Genomic DNA, 9,591 nt, shown 5'->3' with positions numbered 1-9,591 from the left:
GAGATTTATACCTTTAGCTCTGACTCTTCCCTAAGCCCGTCTTGTCCAATTGCCTACTTGACAATGCCACTAGAATGTCAAATAAGCACCTTGCACGTAACATATCCAAAATAAGACACTTGATTTTCTTCTTGCTCTTGCCCACGTCAGTAGTACCTCCCCTCCCCTGCCCCATCTAAGTAAACAGATCATGGATCATTCATCCAATTTCTCAGACTAGAAAAGTAGGAGTCAGTCCTGACTCCTTGCTTTCCCTATTCCCTACATCTGCGCATTGGCAGGTTCTGTAGGCTCTACCCAAAATACAGCCCTGTGTTTTCCATTTATCGTCATCTCCACTGTTACTGTCCACATCCAAACCACCACCATCTCGCACTGGACTACCTCAGCAGCCTTCGAGTTGGTCTTCTTTCTTCTCTTCTTGCTTCCCTATAATCCATTCTCTGCACAGTGGCTTTCTAAAGCATGAATCATATCATGACCGTCCCTAATTAGAAACTTAGGGTCATCTAAGAGTTTCCCTTTTCTCAGAAAATAAACTCCAAACTCTTTGCCATGGCTTCAAGGGCCTCTACCCGACCTGGCCCTTTTTCATTTCTCCAACTTCTTCTCCTGCCACCTCTCCCCACTGACCCCGATATCTGTTGACCTCCAACCAGGCTGGTCTTTCCACTCCTGTAACATCTGGCCTCTGCCTGGTTCAGGCCTTGAATCCTGCTATTATCTCTGTTGGAATGCTCTTCTCCCAGGTCTGGGCAGGGCTCCTTTTCATCGTGTAGATCTAGAATCAAATGTTGCCGCCTCCAAAAATCTTTCTCTGACCACCCAACCCAAGGCACTCGCCACCTGTACTGTTTATTGTTACTATTTTATTGCCCGATACAGCGCTTACCATTGTCTGACATTATCTCGTTTATTTATGTTTGTCTCCTTTATATTATAACATAAACTCACCAAGAGCAGGTTCTTATCTGTTCACTGTTGTGTTCCCCCTGCCTAGGATGGTAACTGGCACATGGTGGGCCCTCAATAGCTGTTGGCTGTTTGTGACTTATGATCACTAATGCTAAAGGTCTGGGGCCCTGCAGGGCCAGGGTTCCACTTAGAGCCAAGCCACCCTGTGTGTGAGGGCCAGAGGATATGGCAGCAGCCCAGAGGCCGGAGCCCCACCCTCTATCTCACCTGTAGCTGCACCTGGCTATTGTCCCCTCGGTCCTCCCAGGCCAGTGAACCATCCCGTGCTCTCCACATTTGTCCAAGCCCGAAGACCAGGTGTGAGTTTTAATTCTTTTGCCTTCCAAATTCCCCACATCCAATCAATCATCAAGCCTTAAAAATCAATTAAAAAAAGACAAATAACCCAACAGAAAATCAAACCAAAGCTGTAAATAGGCAGCTCACAGAAGAGAAAAACAAATGGCTAGAAACATATGAAAAGATACTCACCCTCACGAGAAAGAGGGAAATACATAGTAACATGAGCTTTATGTCCCTTTAAGACTTATAGAAATGTATAAATATAGATAAAATATCTCATGTAGGGGAAGGGGAAGGAAATGAGTAGTCTCATGCACTACACGTGGTAATGTGAATTGGTTGAACCTCTTTAGAGAGCCACTTAGCATCCATCAACAAGTAAAATGCACATACCTTGCAACGCACCCATGCCCCTATAGTGACCTGTCCCAGAGAAATACTCACATGAGTAATCAGAGAGCAAGGATGACCTTGCAACATGGTTTATAAAAGTGAAAACTTAGGAACAACCTAAGTGCTCACCAATAGGGGGAACAGTTAAATAAGCTGGGTTCTTCCTTCTTATGGTTCAGTGCAGTAAGCCGGGGGGGCAGTGTTTCAAAAGAGCAGGGTACCCCCTTAGTATTGACATGAAAATACCTCCGCGAAATGCAAGACACATTGTTAGCAATATCAGAAGTTGCAGAACAATATTGACAATATGATCTTGTTTGTGTAAAAACCACACAATGTTTATTTATAATAATAGCTAATGTTTATTAAATAATAATATCTAAGATTTACACAGTGCTTCCTCTGCACCAGGCACTTTTCTAAGTGATTGAGGAACACTGACTCATTTAATCCTCATAATAACTCAATGAGGTAGATATGGTTATGATCACCAGCCTTATTGATAGATGAGGAAATTGAGACACAGAGAAGTTTACAGTTCACCCAAGGCTGCACAGCTAATAGGAGCTGGGATTCGAAACCAGATTGATTGCATCTTTTAACTTCTGTACAAGGGTAATAGTTAAGGCACTTAACTTGGTACACTTTTATTAGTATTATCCTACTTTTACAGATAAGGAAATTCAGCTACCGAGAGGTAAAAAAATTCATCAGCATCCCCTTTTTGTAAGTAAAGGAGCCAGATTTGAACCCAGGTATCTTATGTCAGCACCTGTGCCCTTAACTATCTCTTTCTCAATATGTATAGAGATTGATGGCAAAGGTCTCACACCAAATAATTGAGAAGAACACAGGGTAAACAGAGATTGTCTCCTTTTTCTCCATCCCTCTCACTCCTGGTAGGAGCCTAGCCAGGCAGACAGCCGTTTGCCACCGCAGCCTGGCAGAGGTTAGGCTGTGGCTAAGACCAGAGGTTGGGGTCAGAGTGGACCTGGTTGGTCCTGGAAGGTGTCTTCTGGTGGCCACCCACAATGGAAAGGGTCTCATCTGTGTGACTGGAGCATTGGAGGACCAGCCCGGTTGTGCAGGTGGCAGCATGTTGCACAGAAATGCTGTGTGAGCCCAGGTAGCAGGTATCCTGGTCCCAGGTGCCGGGATCCTGAGCGGTCCTTGTGTTCTACACGTTCTCTGAGCTCAGCGGTCCCAGGGATGAATTGTGACTGCCTAGTGATGTTGCAGAGGGACCTCTAGGGAGACCAGTAAAAGCCACCATACCTCCTGCTCAGTAGAAGTCTGGGACAAGAGGCCACAGCTTCTGATCTTGCCTCAGGAGGATTTCTATAGGGCAGGAAGGATTTTTACATGGAAGTTTGTACAAATAAGTGACTCTCCAGGCACCTTGAAGGAGGCAGAGGAGTGAGTCACACGCAGCCCACCCCTACATATGGGCTGCTAAAAGTCTGGTGTCTGAGCCTAGGATGACCCAGCTGGTGACCCGTGGAAAGTGTGTGAAGGTAGCAGGTGGAGGCCAAGGTGCCTCGTGGCTTATAACCAGGGCTCTGCAGCCAGCCAGCCTGGGACTGAATCCTTCTGCTGCCGCTTCCTGGCAAGTATAATGCTGGGAAAGCTCCTTTACCCTCTGAGCCTGTTTCCTCACCTGTGACAAAGACAACCATAGTAACTTCTCATTGGGTCGATGTGTAGATTAAGAACTGAGATCATGGTAGGTGAGCAGGCAATTGATGAAGGCTAGTAATTATTTACTTATTTTAAAAAATCATTGTCTCTTTTCTAGTGGATTTCACAGTTTGCTTTCCCTTCTTGGTCCTGTGCAGTCTAGCTTTTGGCTCCTCCATGTCCCTAAAACCTGCTAATGGCCAAATCCAATGGCAACGCCTCTGTTTTCATCTTTACTTCTCACCTCTGCTGCCTCAGACACCACACCGGGAATGACTCGCCTCACCTTGAAAATCCCCACAGCACCTGCGACACTGCAGTCACGGGCTTTTCTTTCAGCCTTTCTGGCTGCTGCTTCTGGTTTCCTTCATGGGCTGTTCATCTCTCTTCAAGCTCCCATCCTCCCTCCATGGCTCTTCTCAGTCTTACTCTTCTAGCCCACCATTCACAGCAGGCTCTCCACCCTCTGGGGCCATTCCTGAAGGCACCATTGAACTCTAGACCTGAAGGCCATCTTGGGTGGCTTGCAGGACACATCTGATAGGGGGCCCCTGCTCTCTGCCCTCGGTGTTGATGAATGGAGGCAGCCCTGGGTGGCAGCTCAAGCTGGTCACCGCACAGCCTCCTGGACACCTTCCATCCCTCCAGCTCACACAACCCCATATAGTGCCAAGTTTTGTCAGTCTAACCCTGTGGTAGGTTGAATAACAGCCCCCAAAGATATTTGTGTCCTAATTCCTGGAACCTGTGACTATTACCGTATATGGCAAACAAGATTGTGCAGATGGGATTGATTTAAAGATCTTAAAACGGGGAGATTATACTGGATTATCTGAGTGAGCTCTAAATGTAATCACAAGCATCCTTATACAAGGGAGGCAGAGGGAGATTAGACTATGGAAAAGGAAGGAGATGTGATGACCAAAACAAGAGGTTGGAATGAGTGGGGGGAGGGGTCCTGACATGAGGAATGCAGGCAACCTCCAGAAGCCAGAAAAGGCAAGGAAAGGGAATCTCCCCTGGAGCCTCCAGAAGGAACCATTCCTGCCAACACCTTGCCTCTAGCCCACTGAAACTGACTTCAGGCATCCAGAACTCGGTGGGAACAAGACATTTGTGTTAATTTGTTACAGCTGTCATAGGAAACTAATACAACTCTTCTAGACGTTTCTTCAGTTCGTCCTCTTTCTCCCTGTCCTTGCTGCCTCGTATCATCTCTTGTCTGCATCTCTTCCTAAATCTTTCTGCATCCTCTAATGACTTTGACATCACATATCAATGGTAGCCCATCAACTTAGAACTGGCCCAAGCCCCCTGTCATTCAAGAGCCATTCTGACCAGTCTTCTGCCTGTGGCTCTGGCTTCATCTTCTGCCTCTTCCAGCCTCACCTTTGTGCTTCAAGGCAGCCATGTACTGACTGGTTTCCTCCCCACCAGATCTTTACAGCAAGGCTTCAGAAGGTCTGTGAAGCTCCTGAAACTGAGGGCAGAACTTGTGGTGCACGCATGTGCTGATGTGGGTTCCTGCAGACATGATCCACAGGTGGCCCTGCGCAGGCTCCTGTGCCCCTAAGAAGATTACACACTAGTGACAGCATCTAATTCCCTGACTCCATCACAATAGTTCACCCCAGCGCACGTTTACTCCGCGCGAAGGCCTATCCTCCATAATTCGCTCATTTCATTCATGTTTCTGCTCCGTGCCGTCTCCTCAGAGAAGACCCTGGGGGAGGCAGTACACAGAGGGAACTTCCCTCCCTCCTTCCCAGGAACACAGATGAGAACCCCAAGGGAAGGACCTGGGGACTAGAGTTCAAGGTATTTTCCCAAAGGACAACATTTTCCTCCCTAAGAGAAATCCTGGTGGCAGCCGTTAGATAATAATTTCCACTTCATTACCTAAGACACAAACCCGGAAGAAATAAATGTTATAATGCTGGTTTTAGAGCTATGCTTTAGAAGCGAAGAGAATTGGGTGATTAATTCCAACCTGGAGGATTATGGCAACTCCACAGAAGAAATGTCACTGGAGCCATTTCTCATTGAAGGATGGGGAGGACTTTGATAAGGGGAAAAGAAAGAAGGAAGTGGGAGAAAGAAAGGCACGGAGTCATGAGAGGGTGTGGTGTGGGGGACAGTGAGTTCTTCTGTGCTGATCGAACCTTTGGGCTTTTGGGGGGAGCTGTGGCCAAAGAGGTTAATTTGAGGACTCGTCCTGCAAGGTCCTGCTGACGTGCTAAGGGCAATGCACTCTGCTGTGCAGGCACTGGCTGGCCATCAAAGGCCTTTGAACAGGAGAATGATACCCAGCCCTGTGTCTTGTTTGTGTTTGCATTCTCAGCACTAAACAAAAGGCGTGGCACATAGTAGGTGCTCAAATGATGCTTTTGCACAAAGGAATAATGTATATTAGAAGGATGACTCTGGGAGAATGAGTTGAGTTGGGAAGAGGCTGAAAAAGTGGGGGAGCTGTGAGATACTTTTTCAACCGTTCAGATTGGAATGCCAGGGCTGATTCAGGATGGGGCGATGTGGTGGAAGGCAAGGAGCATTCAGTTATTTAAGAGGACGGACTGACGGACTGACAGGGCTTAAGGCTCATGAGATGGGGGAGGGGCAGGAGGAGAATGAGGGGAGATTTTGGGAAGACAGGTTTGTGAGCTATGAGGTTTGTGGATGGTGGCATCATTCACCAAGGGGGAACCCCAGGAAAAGGAGCAGGCTTGGCATGGAGGACAGAGGAGAGAGTAAGACTGTCAGGAGGCTGGTTTTCTGAGCTCTCTCAGGTGCCAGATTCAGGGCGTGGGGGTGGAGGAGTGGTAGTGAGGTGTGGTGTTGGGGGGAGGGCCATGTAAGTTTTATAAATGATCCAGGCTATGCCCCCTACTCCTGTCTTTCCCAGAGAGAAAAGTCTGAACAATGCTTTCCCCAAGGGCAGGAACCTCATTTGTTCTGTCTCAAAACAAACCTACACGGAAACCCAGCTCGAAGTAGCCATTTTTCATCCCTGTCCTCAGCCACCAGCTCCTCCCAGGAGCCCTCATGCTGTTATCTCTCAGCGTGGCGTGGCCATCAGTTTGGAGCGGGACAAGGCACTGTAGCTCATGGAGATTTCCCCGATACGCTATCAGCAATGGGCTTTCACTTAGTCACAGTGTTTCTAAATGTCCACGAGAGGACGGGGCTGTCCTGCTGGGATAATATTTGCAGGTTCTGAATGTGCTTCTAGAGCACAGGTAAACTATGGGGTGCCCCTAATTCCTTATTCTGGAGATACCCCAAGAGCCCTGGAGGAGCCGGTGCATAGGAAACTATTATGGCCATTTTGGGGCACAGACAAGATATCCTGGGCACCGAGGCTCAAACAGTTTCCCTGCAGTAAGCCTGGGTAGGAACTAACGATGTGTTTCTATGGCCATCCATCCATCCATCCATCCATCCATCCATCCACCCACCTCCCCTTTCATTTTACAAACAGTCATGACAGGCCCATGCTAGGCACTAAGAGTATAAACGTAAGCAAAATAGACTTGTGTATTTTGTTGCTCGGGCAAAAAAGTAAACCGTCATTTACAATAAATATTGAGTGCTGAAAGTTCAAGTGTGGAAAAGAGGCAGCTAGGTGAAAACAGTCAAGGGTAAAGTATGTTCCGGAAAGGGGATGTAGCAGGTATAAAAGGCCTTGGGAGGGGGGCCAGTATAGGGCACGATGAGTTCAGGAAGTCAGGTAGTCCATACGGCTGGACGGTAGTGTGCGTGTGCCTGTATGTTCATGTGTGTGCACGCCCATGCACACGTGACTCTGTGTGCACGCATGTGTACACGAACATATACATGCACATGCGCACACACGTGTACATCATACACATCCATGTGTGAGAGCACCGTGCTCTCCCAACAGAAGAGAGTGACGTTGCTAAATGGAAAATTTCCAGGCCAGTGGCTGATATCTCAGTCATGCATTTCTTTCTTTGCCCAAATGCAGACCGAGCTCCCGCTCGGCTCCAAGCATGGCTCCTGCGCATCAAGGTTAATTGTTTGTGTTGGACGTTTCCTCTAGAAGACTGGCATCTTATCAAGGGGCAGAAGTGGGGTCACGCTGCTCAATCTCTCCTGCCCAGCTCAGTGGGCCACCAGTGAAGGCTGGATAGTGGCCCCCACCTTTGTCCCGAGAATCAGAGGCCTGGAATCCACCCCAAAGCTATGCCCACTGCCCTGAGAGCCGTGAGTTTCTGTCCTTACTCAGCCTTTCCTGGAACCTCTCTCCTGGGAGCCCACTTTATGCCAGGCCTGGGGGAGGCTATTGCATTGCTTTCTTTGAAGAGATGGGGAAGAGACATGTAAACAATTATGTACGATATAGTATAACAAATACCAGTGAAGCAATGTGAAGGAGCAGTGCTGGGAGGCTCAAGGACATACCAACAACAATAGTTTCTAATATTTATTGAACACTTATTTGCAGTAAGTACAGGGTGAGGGTGGAGAACATAACAGTATATGAGTTATATTTACTGAGCGTTTACCAAGTACTGGGCACTGGGTTTAAGCTATTTGCATGCATCATCTTATCTGATCCTTAGACACAATCCCATGAGGTTATCTGTGGTGGGCAGAATAGTGGCCTCCCAAGATGTCTGCATTCTAACCCCCCAAACCTGTGAATATGTTACTTTACATGGCAAAAGGAACTTTACAGATGTGATTAAAGATCTTGAGATGGGGAGATTCTCCCGGATTGCCTGGGTGAGCCCAATGTAATCACAAGAGTCCTTGTAAGTGACAGAAGGAGGCAGGAAGGTGAGAGTCAGAGAGATTCCATGTGAGAAAGACAGAGCGGGCCATTGCTGGCTGAAAGGTGGGCATGCTCTACACTTCTCTTTATACTTGGGAGAGTAGAGCATATCTAGGGCTGGCAAATAGTTTCATAGTCAAGGAGGCTGTAGTGATTGTTTGGAATACTGTGTTGAGACAGACTTGGAAGCTGTGTTGGGAGGAAAGACGTGGTACTCCATTAGCAATTTCTGCCACGGAAGGGGGAAGGGAGAATGGGGCACACTAATCGGTTATTTCCCACCCCAACTCTGGTCCCCCATCTTACACAGATGAGGGAAACGAGACCCAAGTAAGGAAACTGACTTCTCATGCCTTCACCTGCCCTTCCCTTCCATCAGTAGCCTATCACTCACTCATCGTGGCCAAATACCCACCCCCATCAGGAATGCTGGTTTAGGAATGGGTACCTCTGCTCCACCAAGTTCTTTTAAGTCTTGGATTCTAGTACTCACTCGAGCTGGCTGAGGGCCATATAATCTCTGTCCCAAGAGTTTTCTAATTTCCTAACTGTCAGAGCTTCTTCAATTCAGGCCAGTCTGCTGTAAGGTAATGAGTTTCCATCAGCTCTGGGATCCTGCAGGGGTTGATGTTCTGCTCCCCCTCAACACTAAGCTGGGGCTTGGAAGAGGGGGTGCCCTGGTAATGCATGGTATTTGGGGCTGCTCCCTTCCAGGGCTCTGAGTGGAGCAGATTAAGTGAGGAGTGCAAGTCAAGTGTGGCGGGAAGATTACCAGTGGTAATCAAAGGGCTGGCGCGACTGCAGCCTACAAAACATGGAGGGTTGTCCTAAAAGATGAGGTTGTGACAGGCATTGGAAACGAGATCATGGAGGGTCTTGAATGCCACATCAAGGAATTTGAACCTTAACTCCTGTGACCAGGACCTGTGAAGTAACATTAATCAACAGCTCCATACCTTCAGGTCACTGCCAAATGGCTCATTTACCCGGCTAAATTGTACAATTCGAAAGTGGCAGATAGCTGGGGAATGTCCTGAAAAGCATGTGCCTTTTTTGATGGACACTTGAAATGATGCTCAGGTTTTAGAATGATTCACTTCAAGGACTCTTGGCTTTTTGTATGTTTCAACTCTCAATTGCAACACTACACTAATGTGGTTTTTTGCATTGAATTAAAATTAATCTAATACTTGACAACTCTGGCTGGATGCCTGCCAAATACGGAGACTGGAGATACTTCCTGTAAATTCTGCCACAGAGGATTCTTACGATTCAGGGAACATCTCATTTATCTCACTGCTATGCACTCCTGACCTTAATTCTCCAGAGATTCCTTCCGCAAGATCCTCTTGCATAAACGTGAGCATGTTCCAAGGCAGTTACTTTTCAAATCTGTATAATCTCTGGGGACCAGGATCATCTGAGGTGCAGGGAAAGGGTCATTTCGATGAACCAATTCTGCTCAAAGT

The sequence above is a fragment of the Rhinolophus sinicus genome, linkage group LG06 (genome assembly GCF_036562045.2).
Source record: "Rhinolophus sinicus isolate RSC01 linkage group LG06, ASM3656204v1, whole genome shotgun sequence".
NCBI lineage: Eukaryota > Metazoa > Chordata > Mammalia > Chiroptera > Rhinolophidae > Rhinolophus > Rhinolophus sinicus.
This window is presented reverse-complemented; position numbering follows the sequence as displayed.